Source organism: Harpia harpyja, chromosome 1 (assembly GCF_026419915.1).
Source record: "Harpia harpyja isolate bHarHar1 chromosome 1, bHarHar1 primary haplotype, whole genome shotgun sequence".
NCBI classification, from domain to species: Eukaryota; Metazoa; Chordata; class Aves; order Accipitriformes; family Accipitridae; genus Harpia; species Harpia harpyja.
Window position 1 is genome coordinate 22,452,845 of NC_068940.1, and position 20,796 is coordinate 22,473,640.

Here is a 20,796-nt window from a genome sequence, read left to right on the forward strand (position 1 = left end):
TTCTTGATCTCCTAGGCGTAAGATAATGTTGTAGAAGTCTTACTCAGGCAGGAAAAAAATGGGTAAAATATGTACCAGCAGTGCAAATGCGTTGTGAGAAATTATGTGAATTTAAAAATGTGAGAGCAAACAAAAGAAATGGCCACAGCCAAAACCAATAAATATTTTGAAATTTGCATTTCCCTTACTGAGAACAAAGGGGAAAAATGCAAACAGGAAAGAATGAAAAATAAAGATACAGAAAAAAATTCAAATCTTTTTGAAGTGACACTGAAGATAGACAAACAGGGTATATTATGAATAAAAATAATACCTGAAAACTCTGAACCTAACTTGATTTAACACCTATTAAAAGCATCAAAACTGAAAGATACAGATGAAATTCTAATGGTAAGGGCATATGCAGTACACTGCTATTCTGCAAGAGCTAGTGGCAGACAAAAAGGCTTAAAAATAAGGTTTTACAATTTCTGTCAAAAAGAAACCGTTATAAGAAAGGCGAGGGAATTGAATGAGGTAATTTTTCAAGGGAATAAAATACAAATATATCACAGGATCTCTGTTTCAACCCTAGAAATGAGACAAGAAGAAAAAAAATAGCAAATCCTGAGAGATGGAGAGGTCTACTTCTGTGGTTTCCCCAACAGGCACTTTTTTGTATGGGCAATCTCACAATATGAGGGACTTGAAAGACAGAGAAATTGCAGAGGGAAAATTCTAAAAATATTTTCCCTGGTTGTATGAAAGAAAACCAGAGGAGGTAGTAAGTAGCTCAAACCAGCAGTTTGAGCTTAAATTTCAGGATGGAAAACCCCACAGTATTTTATATTGCATAAGATCCTTTGACAGAGATAGATACAGAGAATTTACCTTAAATTTGTTCAGTGAATCACTTGTTTGAATGTGTCTAAATACCTTCTTTTTAGCATGGTGTGGTTCCCAGGTGTCTTTGTCTTTATTCAGCAGTCAGATATATACATACATATCCTTGCAGAGCTACATTGAATGATGGTTGTTTACTCCTAGAACATGCAGAACATTGTAATACATTTCACACACAGAAAATAAATCTCCACAGTAGGAGTATTTTACATCCAAACTGTATGCTGAAGACATAATTCTTGTTTTTTCTATCTTTAATCTGCTAGCAAATTGCCATCTTTCTGTAGTGATCCAACTGCTGGATGGCCGTCGACTGTAACGTGAATTTGTAAATGGTATGTGGAAACAGTAGTGAAATTTGTTAACAGTAGCAGAATTGAACTCCCAATTCTCATTCCATTTATCTCTGTATTTTTAAAAGGTCCCACTAATGAGTTCTTTATGTAATTAATCATGCTGACACAGCTCAAAGCTGATTACTTAAATCTTGGTTGTGAAGTAAAGGGTTGTTAAACTCTTGCTTCTCCGAAGCTTCTGTAGCTTCGGTGAAGTTAATGGAGGGTTGAATATGCTATGGGGCTTCTCAGTGTAATACCTTCCAGGACTTGATCTTGAGTTTGTAAAACATTTAACAGAAATTATTTTAGTATACCTCTAGTGTTCACTGCTAAATGATCTCCAGATTGCTGCTGGAGAGTGTATTAATTATTCTCTTAGCATTGTAGGAAATACACATATTCCAACCAAAACTTTTATTTTTGGTCACAAGTAATTCCTACTAAATATGAAAAAAGTATTTTAATTAATTAAGAAGTAGTGGTATGTTTCTGAAAGTTGAAGTATGTGATAACATTTGTAAAATCTGACCTATATAAATGTCCTAAAAGTGTACTATTGCAAGTAGATCAGCAGTAACATTTTAAAGACCCCTCAAGCACATGGAGACCCAATTTTGCCCATCATAATCATGGAAGCTGCTCACTGTAGAATAATTAGGCTATACATACGAATCTTTGCAGAATCCAGGGACTAATCTGGTATGATCACAAAACCTAAAACTTTATAAAGCGTGAGTCTTGTAAAAGTACGTGTCTCTTTTCTGGTGCATGATGGCATTGAAATCAGTGGAATGCAAATAAATTTGGTTTATTGCCAAAACAAAATAAAAAACTCTAAAAAGTGGTAAAAATCATGACCATGTGCTCCATTAAACAAATTGATATTGAAGCTCACATTTGCTATTAAGCAATGGAGTACAGGAGATACCAAAGATACTCTGATACTCTGAGAAACCAAAGAATTCCACCAAGAGTGGAAGAGGGAAAGAAGGAAAGGGTGATAATGAAGCTACAGATACTATAGAAATAAGAATTCCATAACTGGAGTTTTTACAGTGTGTTTTGCCTTCTTCCTTAATCAGAGGAAAGAAAGAAACCGATTTCAGAGAGTTTATCTGCAGACTGCCTCTATAAGAAAGAGCAAAAGGGTATATGTTGATGTTCATCCATCTTTCAGCTGGCAGCTATGAAACATGGGGGAGGGTGTCTTAAATTTTGAGGATGATGTCTTTGACACTGACTAAACTTTATTTTTCAACTGCTATATTGACAGTTAGATCCAACTTATCAGGCAAGCCAGGAGTGTAATCCTTGTAATCATTTTGGTATGTTTTTGTTCTTTTAAACATTGTCAATTAAGAGCATTTTGATCGTTCTGTCTCTAGAGCCTTTCACTCAAAACATTAGTTCAACATGTTACTCTTCACAGAAAATGTGCTAGCTGAAAAGACAGACTAGTGCTTAAAATGTGTTGAAACCTGCAACATGTCATAAAGACGTTTTCTCTATTTTAAGGTAAGCCAGAAATTTCTTTCAAGAAATGTTTTTGGTTTACCTAAGAGCCACATGGGATGTCACTTCAGTGTGCACAAAAAATGGTGGTATCTCTGAGGCATTAATGAGATTTCAGTCTCTAAAAATAACCACGACTGCCGCGTATTTATTGATATTTCTCTGGCATCATGAAATACTGTCCATTTTACAAGTCAGTCAACAATTTTTAATAACAGTACACTGACATGAGTTAGCAGTTTAATAGTCCTAAATTTTGGCATATTATGCATCAATAAACATAATTTCTTACCCATTTTTTTCATAGTTTGGTCTGTTCTATAAAGTTTTTAGTTAACTTACAAGATAGTATGAGCAATGAAGACATGGGATACTGTTTTGATAAGCCATGTAACATACAAGACATTATAACAATACGACACTAAAGATAGAAGATATATAAGGAGATTGCAAATTCAAAACCAGAACCAATTGCAGTATACAGATAATTGGCTTGCTTTCCATTACAGAATAAACCTAACATTTGTCTTGAGTATAACTAAGAAGGAAACCCGTTTTTCAGGTATTACTGTGAATTTTGGGGGGAAAAACAAATACATTTTTTAAAACTATTCAGTGTTTTTTCTATTTGCAGATTTTTCTATGTGTGATTACTATGCAGTTACTACTATGCTTTAGTTGCATTTGAGATGCTCTAAATGCTTAAATGATGGTAACTAATAATAAAATAGTTCTTTTACCTGTATCAGGCACTAGTGTTTGGTTTTTATCTACAAATTTATTGCATTATATACCACTGGTTTTGTTTGAGGGAAGAGTGTAGTGAAAGAAGTGAGACAATTTTGCAAAAAATGTTCAAATTCCCTCTCCTAACTCTTGTTGAAGTTCTACCAAGGCTTTTTAAGTTGACTGTAGACTTCTGCCATACTTTGAAATTCATCCATTTACATGAATGCTTATCAGTACTATCAGGAGTTTAAAGCCAAGGTATCTGTCAGTTCTGAAGCTGGTCTCTGCTGGTCTGAAAGCCAGATGGCTTTGCCCACTGTTATTTTCCCACCCCGAGCTGTCCCCAGTGCTTGCTCCCTCTTTGGAGATGCCAAGGGCTGCGTGTTTCCCTGTCCTGTTGTGCTGCTGGGTTCACTGAATAAATCTGACCCAGCAAGGGTTTCTTAGGAGTTTTTGCACATGGTAACAAGCGAATCTTAGAGCAAACCTACCCACAGGAGGTAGAGGTGTAACCAGGGGGGGGAAAAAAGAGAGAAAAAAAGAAGAAGAAAAGTTCTGCATGTCAGACGATTGTGTTGCAAGCTAAGCCCCTGACATGGGTTATAGGTCCTCAAGCTTCTTTCGCTTGTGTGCTTCTGCTCCTGGGCTAGTGTGTGGCAGCTGGTGTAACGCATGCAGTGCTAGCAGTTTGTCTGATTCCTGGGTCGCCTGCTGCCCTCAGGCCCGCAGAGCCCCTCGGGATCAGCCCCGCAGAGCTGGGTGCTGCACCTGGCACATCCACCGGCTTCCCCCTCTAGGCTTGGGAAAGAGTTCGGACAGCCTTGGAAGGCAGCTGCTCTCGAGCAGTGTTTCTGCTTCTGGAGCCTTCTTCCTTCTCCTTAGCAGTATGAGGATTTTAGAGACATTTTTCTGCTGTTTCCAGACAGAAAAGTCTGAGTTGTCCCCTGACTCTTTTTGAAAATCTATATTCTGTAACAGGCTCTTTGGACTTACATTTCCATAGAAGTGGCAGAAGCACGTTAGTAACTGTAGCGTTAGCTAAAGAGTGGTTTATCTTCCAACTGTGGCGATACTTAGGAACTTTTTACAATGGATAGGGTTAAAAAAAATGCACTACAGTACAAGCAACAAAATTAGAAAATACATTATTAATTAAAAGACATATTTAAGGACTTAGGTCTTGGCCATGGAAATAAACCCCTAAATTTAATAATGTCTGTGTTGGAATTTAATAATGTCTGTTTATTAATACTGATATTGCATTGGGACAGAACAGGACAATGCTGGAGATCAATTTTTGCCTATTCATTTAGCTTATGGTGATGTACTGATTCCATTAAATGCCACTGATAAAAATAATTTTAGATGTGGTACGATGTAGTGTGCAAGTAAGGTCAAAATCAAATGAATATTAAATGAAATTAATATTAACTAGTATTATCTTGAATCATCTGAACATAAAACAGTCCACATACTGCAAATGTTAAAATACAAGCAGTGAAATGTTAGATGCGTAAATATATGCATACTATACACTGAGTTTTCATTTACAGCAATGAACTTCCACTTTTATTGAAGCATTTAGAAGAATGAGAAAGGATCAGTAATCTATAGCCCTATATTATAAAGGACTGGAAGGAAATACTAAATAAACTTTTAGCTTTGAAAAACTTGCTCTTAAATATTTCTATTTTAAAAATTCTTTAAAGATCAAATGGTTAATTCTCCCTTATGAATCATAATTCTTCCTTATCAATCATAATTTTAAATATTTTTATAGGTTTAGATCATGTTTTTGTGCTACACCAAAAATGAATATTGTAAAAACAGAACTTCTCGAGTATATCTGTTCTCTGCATGCATATAGCTATGTCTGTCCCTTTTAGTAATAAATGCAAGTTTCTGCTATTCTTTTCCTTTTCTCATTGCTGATCCTATAGAGCCAGGAATTTGACTTCATTGTCTTCAGTACAGCCAATTGAGAATAGAATTTCTTACCACTCGAGAAATAAGAGACTGACTGGTTCCTTGTGTGACTCTCTTGAATGCAGAGGTATTACAGGTGCCTAACTTGGAGAATATTTTTATTATTTTCAATATCAGAAAGGAAAAAGAAAGGACTGGTCTGTTTTTAAGATATCTAGCTTAGTTTTGCAGATTCAAAGAAAAATTTAGATTGAAAGCCCTCCTCAAGGCATGTCTTACTTCAGAATTAAGTTGGATTGCTTACGACCTTGTCCAGTAGGGTTTTGAAAATATTCAAATCTTTTGAAAATTGTCCTGTAGTATGTCTCTGAGCAACCTGTCCCAGTGCTTAACCTCGCTCCCTGGAAAAAGCTGCCTCCTTATGTCTAATGGGAGTTACCTTTATGGCCACTTGTGACCACCGTCCCATCCTGTTGCTGTGCACCTCGCAGGAGAGCCCGGCTCTGTCTCTTCTGCTGCTCACTTTCTGGTACTGGCAGACTCCGATTAGATCCCTGCTGTGTCTTCTCTCTCTTGTCCAGGCAAAACAGACCCAGCTGATGCAGCCTCTCTGTGTGTATCAGATCTTCCAGCATCCAAACCACGTCAGTGGCCATGCCCCAGCTTGTTGGAGTTCCTCTGAATGTCATCCCACCCCTACAGTGCATTAACCACTCCATCCCACGTGGTATCATCTGTCAACTTGCATACTGTCCCACTGTTTGTGTTGTTGAGGAAGATGCTAAATAGTATCTGGACCAATATCAACTCTTGAGAAATGTGGTTCCCAGAGTCTTACAGTCCAGTCAGATTTCCACTACCTTGTGGTCCATCCAACCCATAAGTCAATAGTTTGGCTATGAGGATAACGTGGAGACTGTCGAAAGCCTTGCTGAAGTCAAGGAAAGATGCCGGCACTGCTCTGTTGGTCTACATCTGGTCATTTCATCATAGAAGACAAGTTGGTCAGGCAGGATTTGCTCTTGGTAAATTCATACTTGCTATTCCAAGTCAGCTAATTGCTGTCCATGAGCCTGGAAATTTTTTCTAGGATGATTTCATCTATAAATTTGGTAGGGATTGAGGTAAGGCTCAATTACAAGGCTGACCAGTCTTGTAATTCTGTGAATTTTCTTCTTGCTTTTTTGGAAGATGGACACGGTTTTCAGTTGCTGGGCAATTCCTCTGCTTGTTTAATAGATAGTAGGGGGTATTTCCCCAGCGATGGCAGTCACTGCACTCCACTGCTGGATGCATCCTGTCCCATTTTGTATTTCTCCAGTTTACCTACATCTCTCTTAACAAGTTTGAAAGAATGAGATGGGAAGAATAAGACATTTTATCAGTAGATTGAATGGATTTTCTTAAAAACTACTGTAAGTAAGTGAAGATTACCAAATACAGGAGCCCTTAACCATTGGAATAAACTACCAAGGGAAGTGGCTGATTATCCATTTCTTGAATTCCTTAAAGCAAAAACTAGTATCTTCCTTGATCATATGCATTAATCAAACCTCAGGAGTTAGGCTTACTACCAGGGAAAGTGAGTGGAGTCTTTTGTCTTGTCTTGCACATGACTCTGTTATTTAATTGTTCCTTCTTGGTTAGAATCTATGGAGTTGCCATTGCAATCATTTCCTCAGAGGGAGCCGTTCTTCAGTAGTTTTGATTTAATGGTAGAAAGAATCGGAAGAGTAAAATAATAACAATAGTTTATGTAATGTTATATCCAAAGAGAACTGACAGATTCTACTTTGTGAAAAACTTCCTTCATTTTGGGAGATACGGGATCAAAAGTGAAGTACTTTAGCAAGTGTTTTTTATGGGAATAAGGCTTTATATGATGTGTCTTTGCTACACCTTTAGTGAACAGATGGGTAGTAATCGATTATGTGTACAATTTGGGCACTAAAGAAAATGTTGTCATTTTTTCCCCTGCTAGCCATTTATCTATTTAATTATTTGACAGAACAGAGGAAATGTAACTAAATGTTCTGTTTTAATTAAAATGAAAGTAAATTTATTAGTCAGGGAAACTGTGTGTTCTGTTTATGCTTGGGGAACAGAACAAACATATGTCTCTGCTTCGTTGTTTGTCACTGTCTAGCATGAGGTTATTTCTTGTTGCTTATTTGGCCTATGGAACAGATCATACTAGTGATATTCTTCATTTTTATTAATTATAAAGAATTCTAGTGAGCAGTAATAAGTAAATGGCAGAAGAAAAGCATATCCTGAGAAGCATTCCAGTAGGTGTTGTTTTTAAAAAAATCTAAATTAATGGCAGTCATGACATTTCCTAAATGGGAGCATGTAGTTGGCTGGTGGAACTAGAGTGTTTCTTCAAGTGAAAACAAGGAGTGAAAACAAGGAGAATAAGAATCAGTTTGTTTCTTTACTGATGTTTCCATTTCTTCAGCTGTCTCCATTGCCTGGCTAGAGGAGTACAAGGCGGGGGGCTTTTACCTTGGTGATCAGAGATTTATCTCCACTGGAATTTTAAAACCTTCGGTAAAATCTTATGATTTCCCACTTACACTAAGCACACTGGAGGGGGACATACTAGCACCAGGCCTGGCAATGCAGAAAGGAGGGATGCTGTGCTGACACAGTAGCCCTTAGTGGGGGGGAATCCCCATCGGCTACAGTGCATTAAGGCTGCCCCTGTGGACTACGCTATATGTTCTTTAACCTTGTTTTCTCATTTGACACTTCTAAATGAAAATGCTGTCAATCTAAGCTTCCAGAATTTGGAAGTGACCGAGAAGTTTATCCTTTGTTTCACTTCCCCTCAGTTTCTTCCTCTTTTCAGAAAACTACTCAGATTTATCCTTTTTCCTGCTCTAGTCAGAAACTAGGTTAATCCAGTTAATAGAAGCACCGGGATTAGACATTAATTGACTCTACAACCCTGTACTAAATACAGTTGTCCCACAAGCTGTAGGTGATTCAGCAACTAAGAGCTCTGCTAAATAGTTCAGTAATTTTCAAAATTCAACTTTGGTCCTATCTTACTGCTCAGTATAATTACAAAATATAACTACTACAGATATAGTGCGAATTTGTCCCCTTGTGGCAAAGAAGGCCAACAGCATCCTGGGCTGCATTAGGACGAGCGTCACCAGCAGGTCAAGGGAGGTCATCCATTGCCTCAGCCCTGGCGAGACTCATCTGGAGTGCTGAGTCCAGTTCTCAGCTCCCCAGTACAAGGCACACGTGCATGTACTGGAGCGAGTCCAGCAAAGGGCCAGGTAAATCATTAATGGATTGGAACATATATCATGTCAGGCGAAGCAGAGAGCTGGCACTGTTTGGCCTGGGGAGGAGAAGACCTGGGGAGGTCTTACCAATGTGTATAAATACCGGATGAAGGGGTGGGGGTAAAGAAAAGGAAGCCAGACTCTTCTCAGTGCTGCCCTCTGACAGGGCATGAAGCGACGAGCACGTATTGTTATACTTAAACATGTTGTGGATCCTGTACATTCTTGCAAGGAGCAAACAGGATCTGGGCGCATCCTCGTATTGGCAAGAAGTGGTAAAAAAGAATAGCCTGTACGACATGCAGATATAGTACAGGGGAGGCATGGAGGACTCCTAAGTTCCAGTGAAGATTCTATATCAAAAATTACCCAATCTTTCCTTCACGTAGCTTCAGCATGTTTCAGCATTATGGTTTCAGTGGAAAGGATACCCTCGCTTCAACAGAAATCTCATCATCACCTTGTAACATTTTAGTGTTCTCTTTTTTGATCTGCTGTTAGCCTACTGAATGCTGAGTCTAAAAGAAGCAATTTATCTTAGTAAAGATAAAAAGTACATAATATGCCCCAGAAATAATGTCCTTTAGGATGATATTATGAAAATCTGTCTTTAGAATGTCCCAGGAGCTTTTTGCCTGTTAGTATTTACCTACCTCTAAGCAAAAATTTATTAAAGCTCCTGTTACAGCGGGGAAGAAGGCTGTATCTCATTACCAGCCATAAGAGCCATCGAATTCCACCAAATACAATGTTCATAATTTGAAATCAGACGTCTTCGTAATCATCTGATATATTATCTAAAAATAGAGTATCTGAATAACCATTTGCAACAATCCAGAGAGAACCTTGACCTGTGAGGATTTAATATCAGCCTGTGAATGAAAAAAAGATTATTTTTGCCTATATTAGTTTCAGAAACATGAAGATAGTTTCCTTATGAGGTTTAAACTTACAAAAATGACACCTATTGCATGTAAACTTTATATAGTTACCAGGAAGCATCCCATTTCAGAGTGGTCACTGCATTCCATACAGTACCAGGGTTATATTGGTTTCCTAGGAAACATCTCAATTAAGCAAGTTTCTTGATTGAATGGTGTCTATTATATATGCTAATGTGAAATTCCACAGGATGGGCTGAAAGATCTACTGATGTCTGAGTCAATCACTTCATTGCCTTTAGCTGAGTCGTCTTTCTTGTCTTTCCCTTGGTGTTGTGATGCAGAGACTGAGACAGTGAAACATCCCACTATTCTTTTGTTGCCCTTTATATATTTTCTGTGCTTTCCTCCATTTGGAGAGGGACTAATTAGCTCAGAATTTTATGGTAACAGGTAGCAAAATGCCAGGTATTATGTTGTTTTCTCCAAGTCCTGTCAGTATGTTTTACCTGTCATTTCATGCAATACTAAAGGCAAATGACTGTATTATCACAAGTTTTCTGTGACTGGCAACTGTTACTGGCATCGTATATCTAGGAACAGCTGTTGTTGTTTTATTAGAAAATACTCCAGTGATACTTAGTGTAGAAGGAGCCAAGGCAGTATCAGCAGCATTGCCATTCCCTCTGCGGTTAGTATTGTGTAGAATTTGCTAACCTGTATTAAAAATTTATTTTTTCTAATCGACTATTTTAATTTTTTAGAGGCTTAAAGAATATTCAGAGAGACCATATGCAAAATGAATTGCCTTAATCCTATTCGCTCTGAATATTTGTGCACATTACCAAATTAAAAAAAATAAAATACAATATGCAGTAGGCATGATCTGGGAGCCCTACAGAGAGTCTTCATCAGCAACATGAAGATGGCTCAGTTGTGTGTTCATCCACTAGACAGAGTTAAAAATTTCTGTCCCACCATTTTGTATCAGAAAATGTTGTTTGGCTAAAAATGAAAATTTCCACTGCTGTGATCAATTTCGGTATGATTTTCTCTAAGAAATCTAAAGATAGAGAAGCAACAATATTTTGAATGCATCTGATTTCAAAATTATTTTTGCATTTTTATGGTCTATTTCTTTTAGGTCATCTTCTACCTAGAAATAGCAGTGATATCGTGAGTCAATTATGTCCGATTGCGATGCATCATCAAATGATATACATTATTTTTATACCCTACTTGACATATTTTACTTTTAAACTCTTTAGGATCAATTGTTAATTGCTTTTATTGAAATATTTTTAGATTATAGTTTCTAAAGAACTGTCATTAGTAGATCACGTACCAACTTCTAAGAAAAATCATTTCTGCATATATTAGTAGTTGTAAGAATATTTATGCATAACTCTGTGTGAATAAAATTGTTTATCAAATAAGAAGAGAAATAGCAATTGGAGGGAGTGTCATTGTTCTCAGGCATATTGCTGGGACTGGTTCTTATGCACTGCAGCTGAGAACAAAAATAATGATTTAATCTGGTAAAAAAAAAAGAGAGAAAACACAAGGAGTTACACAGCTAGTGTTAACTGCTATTTGTTTTCAGAGGTGGTGTTATTCCTCTTCATGCATTGTGAAATTGGTAGCATGCAATGGTAGAATACTTTTTTTTTTATCCTTTCACTCTAGGAAAAAGGGAAGCGGTTTGTAATCTGTTTGTAAGACCAGAAAGTTGCTGCTGGGGGTGGGGGGTAACTGGGATATTCCCTGGTGCTTTTGAACAACAACATGAAAAATCCCAGTACAATTGTTCTCAGCGTGTGAGCAGAGGTTCTTGGCAGCGACTTTGCTCATTTTCTTCGACTGCAGCTATTAGAGTGCACGTGCATAAGAACAAGGAAGAGTTGGACTGAACTTGGCAACATCCTTATCCCAATACAAACGTAGCCATTCCTAATGTATCTAGGGTACAGGAAATTTGTAAGCTATAAATGACCTGGATTTTTCATTACTTTATGTATTAATGAACCACTTCTTAGTCTTTTAATAACTTGTTGAATGTTAGCTGAATGATCAGTTCTCTAGCAGTTACCTGCAAGATGATCAATACATGTTTAGCATATTAAGCACCAACAAAGAGAGACTGGTTTTGCAGGCATATCCTCTAAAGGATTAACTGGAGCTGTTACCTAACAAAGAGAATTTCAACAGCAGCAAAAGAAAAACTTTCCTTTTTTAAATCTGTAGATACTTGGTTACTTTTTGGTACAGCTTTATATGCTTCTTCATAACTAGTCTACCTCCTTTTCAGTATTGCTCTTAAACATGTAACAAGTCCACAAGTTAGAAAAAAGCCCCTTCTTTTTTCCACCCCCTGTAATCATTGTCGCAAGCTCTCAAGTCTAGGAAGGGAACTTTCTGAATGCAATCTGCAAAGTTCTGCATTTTGATATACTGCTAGAATTGTGTAAGTCTGCTGGACTCCCGAGGTAAACCATATGCACACAATGACTTCATGGGTTATACCCAAATTCCCCTGGAATTCCTCTGCCAATACCACTGTAGTCCCAGACAATATTTTAATTTTGAGGTTCTTTTCACGAGGATTTTTTTCCCCATGCCAAATGTAGATTCTTTTAACATTCAGACTGATGAAACGATCGGCCTAACATCAGTAACGCCAAATCTCAGTATTTAATCTTGAAACATAGGCTTACAAGAAATGCCAGACTTCACTGAGGCTAATGTTTTCCAACTGTCAGCTTCTTCCTTGAAATGGCATAATTTTAAATTGATAAGAAAATCTTTGACCATTTTATACCAAATTAGTCTGCAATACTGGTTATAATCTCTTTAAACTGATATTCTTTGCTCCTGCCTGAGAAAAGTCTCTGAAATATGTATATATGAATGTATATGCATGTATTTATTAGATATATAAAAAAGAAGAAAGTTCTCTCTAGATTTTCACCTTTTAAATGCTTTTCTGGAGCATCAAGACTTCCCTCTGCTTGTCATACTTGTTGCAGAAACAAATGAATTGATGACTTACGCTCTGAGTATCTGGTGAATATTCATAATTCTGCCTTATTCACTGAAAATTGCTGAAAAAAGACCTTAAAATAAAATGTTTTGTTTTCAGCTGTATCCTTGGGTTGTTACACCTAAGCAGCATTTCATCAAATGGTTGGTAGGCTGAAAGGTAACCCCTGTGTTTTGCCTCTTTCACTTTAAGCAGCGAGGAGGGCATCTTTGGAGGGTGGCTTGGCGTGAATTCTTCTTCATGTGAAATTGTGTGGGCCTTCAGAGAATGAAAGGGGTGGGGGTCTGTTCATTTCTCCCCCCCCCCCTTTTTCCCTCCATGTTACTAATGTAACTACCTCCCCGACAAGGAGATTTGAAATTTGCTTCTCCCATAGTGCAGTAAAATAGTGAAAGCATCTGGATAAAAGCAGCCCCTCCCCCAGATCACGAGATCCGAATCCAGAGCTATGCAAAACCTAACAGAAGTTGCACGAGAGAGAACATTTTGAAGACTCTGTATTAAAGCATTGATTCATATGTGCTGCAGTTGCAAGCCAGAGGACTTATAAATAGCAAATGGAAACAGCTTCTATTTCATTCCCTCCAAGAGCTTACATCTCCCAAATTCCAGCACCTAGCTGCCTCTTGCCTTCAGTTCCCTACCCTGCTTGCAAGATTGTTTCTACTGTATATCGCGGAGCCGCTCAGAGTGATTTTGTTTGAAAAGTTCTCAAAATCCAGCACTGGATTTTATCCCGACTTTGATTTAAGTGATCTTAGTGAGCAGTGTCGTTCTTTCCATCTAATCTGGTGCAACAGCTTCCCTTACAGTTATGTTAAATCATAGAATTACTCTTTCCAGCTCTCCTTTTCCAGTCTAGATCCTTTATACTTGGGGCACCTATCATTTACACTTGGGATGCCGCTTCTGACTCATAATACCGGTAACCAGTAGCTTTCTCTTGTTCTGTCCTGCCGTTCCCTGCTGGGGCTTTGGGACCGGAGCGGGCTGTGGTTCCACAGCTCGCTTCAGAGCGCGCGTCCTGCTGGCTAGAAGCGAGGTTTCTCTGTGCCAGTGGGGTATGTGCCAGGGCTTTCACTTCTATGTTAATTACATTTTTAATACACTGCCTTAGCAGGTTGGATAAGCAGAGTCTGACACGTTTGCTCCGTTACCGAAACCCTGAATGAGGAGAATGCCATTAACCTTAATTCCAAATAAGGTGTGTTTGGAGTAAAGCTGTGATACGAGGTTCGGATTTCGGAATGACTTTTGCATCAGCCAGCCTGCCTTGATGCAGACCAGCCTGCGAGGACATAAATTACCCACCAACTTACAGTTTATGGCGTTAGTAATACGAATACAGGGGCGTCGAAGGGCGGGAAGGCTTTCCAGGAGCGGGGCTGATCTGGAAGGGGCCGGGTGGCCAACGCGAAAGCTCCAGTGCCCCAGCAGGCTCGGAAGGAGGCGTTAAGGGGCATCGTTCGGTCCGAACCTCGCAGCCACCGCCGGACCGTGCCGCGGCTGGCTGCCGAAGGAGCCGGCCGTGGAACGCTTAGCGGGCTGCGACGCCTTCGCACGGAAAGAGGACAATTCACCGCCGGCTTGCCGCCCCGGTGCCGTCCAGCGCGCTTTCCCCGCGCCCCCCCACCCAGCCCTCTCGGTCCCCCGTCCGTCCGTGTCCCCCCCCCGCCCCCTTCCCGGCACCGAATTTGGGGGTTTACTGTCGCCAAGCCGGAGCCGTCCTCCTTCAGCAGCTCTAGCGCGAAGCGGGGCGGTTGGCGGACGCAGAGGAGCCGGCGCCCGTTCTACCGGTAGGGAGGGACGGAGGGAGGGGACGGAGGGAGGAATCGCGCTGCCTTCCGAGCGCCGGCGCCGGCCGGGGTCTGCCATTTGCTGGCGGGAGGCTGCGTGCGGCCCCGAAGTGCCGGAGAAGGGGGGAAGCGAGAGGAGGAGGAGGAGAAGGAGAGGAGGGGAGCGGAGCGGAGCGGGGGCGGGCGGCGGCGCAGCCAATCGCCTGGGCTGCCGGCGCTGCAGGAGCGGGGCCGGGGGCTCCCGGGGCCGGGGGCTCCGAAGGACGCGGAGCCGGGGCCGGTGCCTCCCTGAGGACGGCGAGCAGCGGTGCCGCCGGCCCTGCGAAAAGTCCCCATTCGCTTCTTATAAATTAAAGTGCCTTGTCACCAGTTAGGGCAAGTCAGCCAAGGTAAGGCTTAAATGAAATGACACTTTGGTGCGGGGCGACAGGGATGTTTCTGGGCAGCGGTGCTGCTAACACAGCCTTCCGAGCAGGGCGGAATGTTTCGTGCGCTATTGCTATCGCAGCGGGTCCACAACCTGTAATCTGGCCGTCTCAAAGTTGCCGCTGATACGTAAGCCTTACCCTTGCGGTGCTGCAGAATCGCGTTTGCTTATCCGAGGCAATTACAAGGGGACCCGCAGAATCCAGGCATAGCAAGGTAGCGGCGGGCTGTGTGCGTGTGTGTCTGTGTGTGACCGTGCTCGGAATTCTACAGTTCTGCTGCTTAACTTGCGGGAATAATGTGCAGATGCGTTTTAGTGGGGATGACAGGCAGATTCTTTAGCTCAACTCGCATATGTGAGCGTCTCTAGACAAAAAGCATGCCATGTGAAACTGTATGTGGAGAACAGTAAGCTTGGTATTTGAATAGCAGTTTCAGTTGTGGGGTTTGGGTTTTTTTCCCCCGTGTCTGTAATATTATGTGATAACTGAGGATTGAAATCGCAGGAAAAAAAAAAAACAACCTCTTTCAGATTTACCTTTAGCTGCTCGTCAAGGCTCAAGCAGTGACCCAACTTTACTTTGTGTAAAGGGCACTGTAAATAATGGACAGCCAGAAATGAATCCTCTCTTCATTTCTTCCAAGCCCACCCCCATGGTATCCTTATTAATCAACAGAAACTAAGGCGTGCAGTGCCTTTAGTTCACACCACATTTTCACCAATTGCCCTGCCAGTGGTCTGGAACTGAGTGTTTTTGCAAGCAAGGAGTTCCTCAGGATGACTTCACTAACGTGTACCTTTGAAAACAAGGTAGTCCTGAACCCCTCTCTGTGTGCGTGCGTCTGTGTGTGCCTGTGAAAGAGAGAGTTTGGTTTGTGTACACGAGTGACGAGATACAAGGAGGACAGGGTATGGAAGCCAGTGAAACGTGGCAAATGTACAACCCTGCATGTATTTATCTCAGTGGGTCTCTGTAAAGCAGTGTGAACATTTCTTGTATTTTAATGTAGTTCATCATTCAGATTAGGGTTTGGGATAAATCCAATTTCATGAGCATCAATGCCCCATTAGTTTTAAGTGATCAAAAGAAATACGAAGGAAAACACAGGTAAAATTATGATTTCAGTTAGCACAAGTGATAAAATCACTGCCTCTATTCAAGGTAAAGATTTTATTTTTTATTCCAAGCCACTAAGCATAGCTCCTCATTTCCAAAGCTTTACTTCTGTGCTGCAGTCAATCATATACAGTTGTGTGAAAACACTGAAGCCTTCCTTCTGCAATAACTGTCCTTCTCCTGGATGATAGTAAATGTTTGTCTTCAGGGGACATATTAAATTAATTTAAAAGTTTGGCATATGTTTGGCATTTTGCCTAACTGTAAAGGTAAGAAGACTCATACAGAGAAATAACCCAAAGGCTTCCCTAACCTACTCCACTGCCTTTGGCAGAATATTTCATTTCAGACTTTTCTGAAGAAGACATGGTATGTTATAGTTACCTAATGCAAATTAAGGTGTGGCTCTTTGTTTTGTTTTGTTTTAATGTGAACCTATGGAAACAATGTAATAGTTTTGTAGTTAGTTAAAATTACTAATCATCCTACTTAAGGACACCAATAGATAACTTTGTTTTATTTCTACTTAGGAAAACAGACAAGCAAACTGAAAAAAAACCCAAACCACCCCATTCTCTGTTACCTTCTCCCTCTAAAAAAATGACAGGAGAAATAGTGTGTCAGACAGCACTTGCCTTTAAATAGGAGCAGATCCAGTGCACAAGCGTGGCTTAGGGGGCACTGTGTTGCTGACTGAACCATTTACAGATGAGATTCAAAACTAAATTCCTTCCACTTGTAGGTGCTGAGGATCCTATAAGGCTTCACCAGGGTAGGAGTGCTGACCCCGCTATTAGGACAAAATGCCAGTTGAAGTTTTTATACTTTGACCTGTTTAATTCCTCAGGTAGTTTAATTTGAGAGCAGCGTTCTTTACTACCTACATTAAAATTATTGTTGTCTAGTGTTTTTGTCCTGCAATGCAGAGACTCTAACTCAACCACTTTATTGGTGCATGCTGTGCTGGCTCGTGGTAATAGTTCTGGTGAACATATGCAATGTTATAAAACAACTGGGGATAAATGTCTTCAACATCCAAAATAAGTGTGTGAGAGTGTATGTGTGCGTGCCAGAGAGGTACAGTTTTTATTGTGCTAGTACTGACATTCCTGTGGTGCGTAACATTTATGTAATACACTTCAGGGAAAAATCTGTATTTAAAAGTGATTACAAAAAATTTAAAAAAAAAAAATCGTCACTGAACTCAGTTTAAGTTTAATCACAGGTTTTAATAAGGACTGGATATTTATCAACAACTAGAAATAAACACATTTAAAATGTGAGTAATTGAGTTGTTAGTTCCCAATATGGTTATATGGAAGACTTCAACCTACATTTCAGGCTGATAAATGAAATTTGAAGGGTATGAAAAATCCTGTTCTAGGTCTGGAAGCTCCTGCTCTCGTTAAGCACTACGTTTCTGTTAATACAAGTAGTGCTGAAAATTATCAGTGTTATCAGATTGAATCAAACCAGCTAAATACCAGTGAGTCATCTGTTCCATGCAGATGAAGGAGCTCCCGCTTGGACAGTTAACAGCTAGTTAGCTCTGGCAGACCTGTCCTGCAAAGGGGCCTAAGCTAAATCAGCCAGCAGGACACTTTGGGGCACAGTTTGCTTGTAGGCAATGCAAAACAAAGGTGGCAACTGACATGACAGGAAGGGGAGGAAATACATAGCAAAAAAAAAAAAAATCAATATAAAGTGATTCTATTCATAGAATAGATTCTATTCATCTTCTCCGAGAGGAAGGAGATGCATATATGAAGGTCATAAGTGGAAATAATATGAAAACCCCCAAATTGCCTACAAAGATTTATATAATCTAGCATGTAAACCTCACTAGCATTAATTATAGTAGAAAACTTATTTTCCTTGGTCAACAGTGTTCTAGTTTCAAGAGAGTATAGTCCAGTGATAAATCAGGGTGAAGTGCTTTAATTTCACCACTTACTTGATGGGCAATCTTAGACAAGTCCCTGAAGCACTCTGTAACTTCATGTATGACATGAACATTGAACAATAATTACAGAACGAATATTGTACAATGTTGTTTTAAAGAAATATTGCAGAGCCTAATACTGAAGTGTTAGTGTCTCCATTACTCTGTAAATCGGTTTTTATTATAAACACAATTTGGGTATCCATTTCCAGCAAACGAAGCTGCATGGAATTTGAAAATTCAATCCAAGAACTGAAGTAGAATTTTTAAGAAGCTCCTGAATTGGGAGCCAAAATAATCATGTCTCCCATAAGGGAGAAGGAAGACTGGCAGAATGAGATTTTTTTTCCTCCAAAACAGGCTTTATCAGACAAACTACTGATACTGAGATGCTTTAAATAATGTACCATTACTTTTTGTGCTGGTCTTAATGTGCAGGTGGAGAACCAACAGGTATTTAAATTAAACCAGTTGGGGATTTGAAGGGAGTGACGTAACTCTACACTTGCTACAGTTACTAGACCCCCTTCAAATCCCCCAAGTCTCATTGCACAAGCCTCACCTCCTATTTGGTTGTTTTGGTGTTGTGGTTTTTTTTTTTTTTTTTGAGGGGGGGGGGAGTTGTTGTTTTGGGGTTGGTCGTTTTTAAATAATGTTTTTGTGCATTGAGCACAACCAGAATAACATAGTCATGTAGCTCTATAAGTAACTGATAAGCAACTTGGTGGCGTTTGCACATCCGCAGTTCTTGTATACTGAAAATACATTGAACAGATGCCTGAGGCCTGTAAGAATCGTGATTTTGCATGATGGCAATTGCCATTTTTATTTTGTGGAATTACTTCAAACCTGAGCAGAGTTAAGGCTGGGTTTGTTATGATAGAAAAGGCAGAGGGTTATTTTACAATTACAAACTTGGCTCCCTACTCTTCATGAAACTGATTCTTTTAAGCAAATATTCTTGCAAGGGGGAATATATTTAGGTCACAGACATATTTTTCCATCCTCACTCCACCTTACCTAGGTTTCAATTTGTCCAGTGCTTAAATGGACAAATTTTAAAGGGTGTTTGTGAAGTGTCATATAAAAATACCCAAGCTAGCTCAGGTACTGGCTGCATTTCTACCATAGGACTGTAGCGACCTTTGAGATTTTTTGGTCTGTGTAGTACTGCATAGTCTGTAATATTGAACCCTGAAAGTCTTTTACAAGAGGGATCAGTCACATCATCTTGACTTAGCAGATGGAAGGAGTGAGGCGGTAGGATGGGCATGCTTTTCCGTAGGACAGTTTGCTGGAGGTGGAACTGAGGACTGCTGTGTCCTCAGCCGATCCACCCGCGGGGGCGGTGGACTGCTCATTGCAAATCAGCCAGCTTCAGGTTTTTCATGCGCTGTGGTGGGGTCTTGCACTTGAATAGTTTTGAACTGTTTGGTGGAGAAACCTGCCTCTCGTTGCTGGTGACATAGGTAGCTTGAACTGAAGTACATGCCTAAATGCAGGTGGTCTAAATACTGCTCATCATGTCTTCTCCCTGTGCAGTATTCCTATTGAAAACAACCAACTCTGTGTTTGGTTGACTCCCTGTTTTGGTATTTCCAGGTGTATCGTAGAGTCACAGAAAGGAAAGGACCTTTAAAGATCATCCAGTTCCAACCCCACTGCCATGGGCAGGGATGTCTTTCACCAGGTCAGGTGGCTCAAAGCTCCATCCAGTCTGTCCTTGAACACTTCCAATGGTGGGGCATCCACAACTTCTCTGGGCAGCCTGGTCCAGTGTCTCCATCATGCACTGTATTGTTTCATAATTAATTGCCATTAAGCCCTAATAGCCACAGTTAGGGATGCATATATGGTTACACATGCACACATATTCTTTGGGAAGGTACAAAGAAATGGAAATTGGCTTTTTAAAAAAAGAACGATCCTTGGTACTGTTAAAAGCATGTAAAAGTTATTGAACACATCGTGTGGTGGTACAATGAACTATTCTTTGACCCAAGTCTGCCTATTTTCACAGATGGGAATGTGCATTTCCATAATTATATTAAATGATTTATTTTGAATAATATTCTATGATTAGACTACTTAACCAAATGAGTAATATATTTAATAACAAAGTTATACATTTGGATTTGAATTCTGTTTAATTCACACTCTTATTGGGTGGTGGGAGAGCTGTGAATGAAAATCTTCTGGTCCAAGAGACTATGAAGTGCCTTTCATTATCAGTAATTATGCCTTGCCCAGAGGAAATATTTATGTTCTGTCTTTTCCTTGTAAACACTATTTCTGTATAGGGCAGTTGTTGGAATGAGGCTTAAGCTGATGCTTGGAATCGGGGCAGGGGGTGAAGTTTCTCAGGCTTGGATTTCTAGCTAGGATTCAGTCAAACTTTCTGTCATGTTCTGCTGTTGATGGTACTCAAATGGACAGAATAAATAATTAAAAAAAAATCAGCAACATAGAGACCATCTCCATAGTAGTAGGGCAAGCATCTGAGATATTCAGAACCAAGTTTGAGACCCTGTCCCAGTGAATTCAGTACTATTTGTAAAGTGCAAGTTCTCCTTCATTAGACAACCTTCCTATAACTAGTAAAAATTTTAATAGTTTAGCAATGGTGGCAGTGTTGTCCCACAAACGGGGTTCATTTACCCAGTGTGCAAGCCAGTAACACACAGAGTAGAGGTACTTTCAAATTAATTTCATTGATGCGCATGAATGGGTGCCTGTCTCAAGACAGCACACCCTTGTCTCAAAAATTCTCACATTTACACACTTAACTAATACATACTCATTGTTATTTTCCTTAGATTGGTTCTTTCTTCTTTGCCCCTCATGTAAATCAGTGCACAGACTCTGTCTTCTTCCTTCGTTGTCTTCTTTTGAGTAGGTGGTATCATT

At 39.9% G+C, this 20,796-nt stretch overlaps 1 protein-coding gene across 9 annotated transcripts in view; it reads left to right on the plus strand.

Annotated features, from left to right (window-relative positions):
* Window positions 1-20,796, plus strand: part of CDH18 (cadherin 18) — a 549,881-nt gene that overhangs the window by 281,976 nt on the left and 247,109 nt on the right. For 2 of the 9 annotated variants that reach the window (XM_052781132.1, XM_052781158.1), the window contains exon 1: window positions 14,677-14,792. The exons of 6 other annotated variants lie outside the window; for them this stretch is intronic. The gene's annotated coding sequence lies outside the window, so the exon portion shown is untranslated. Of the gene's footprint in view, window positions 1-8,658; window positions 8,678-14,676; window positions 14,793-20,796 lie in introns of those variants that run through there. One more of the 9 variants, XM_052781165.1, reaches the window with a different exon arrangement.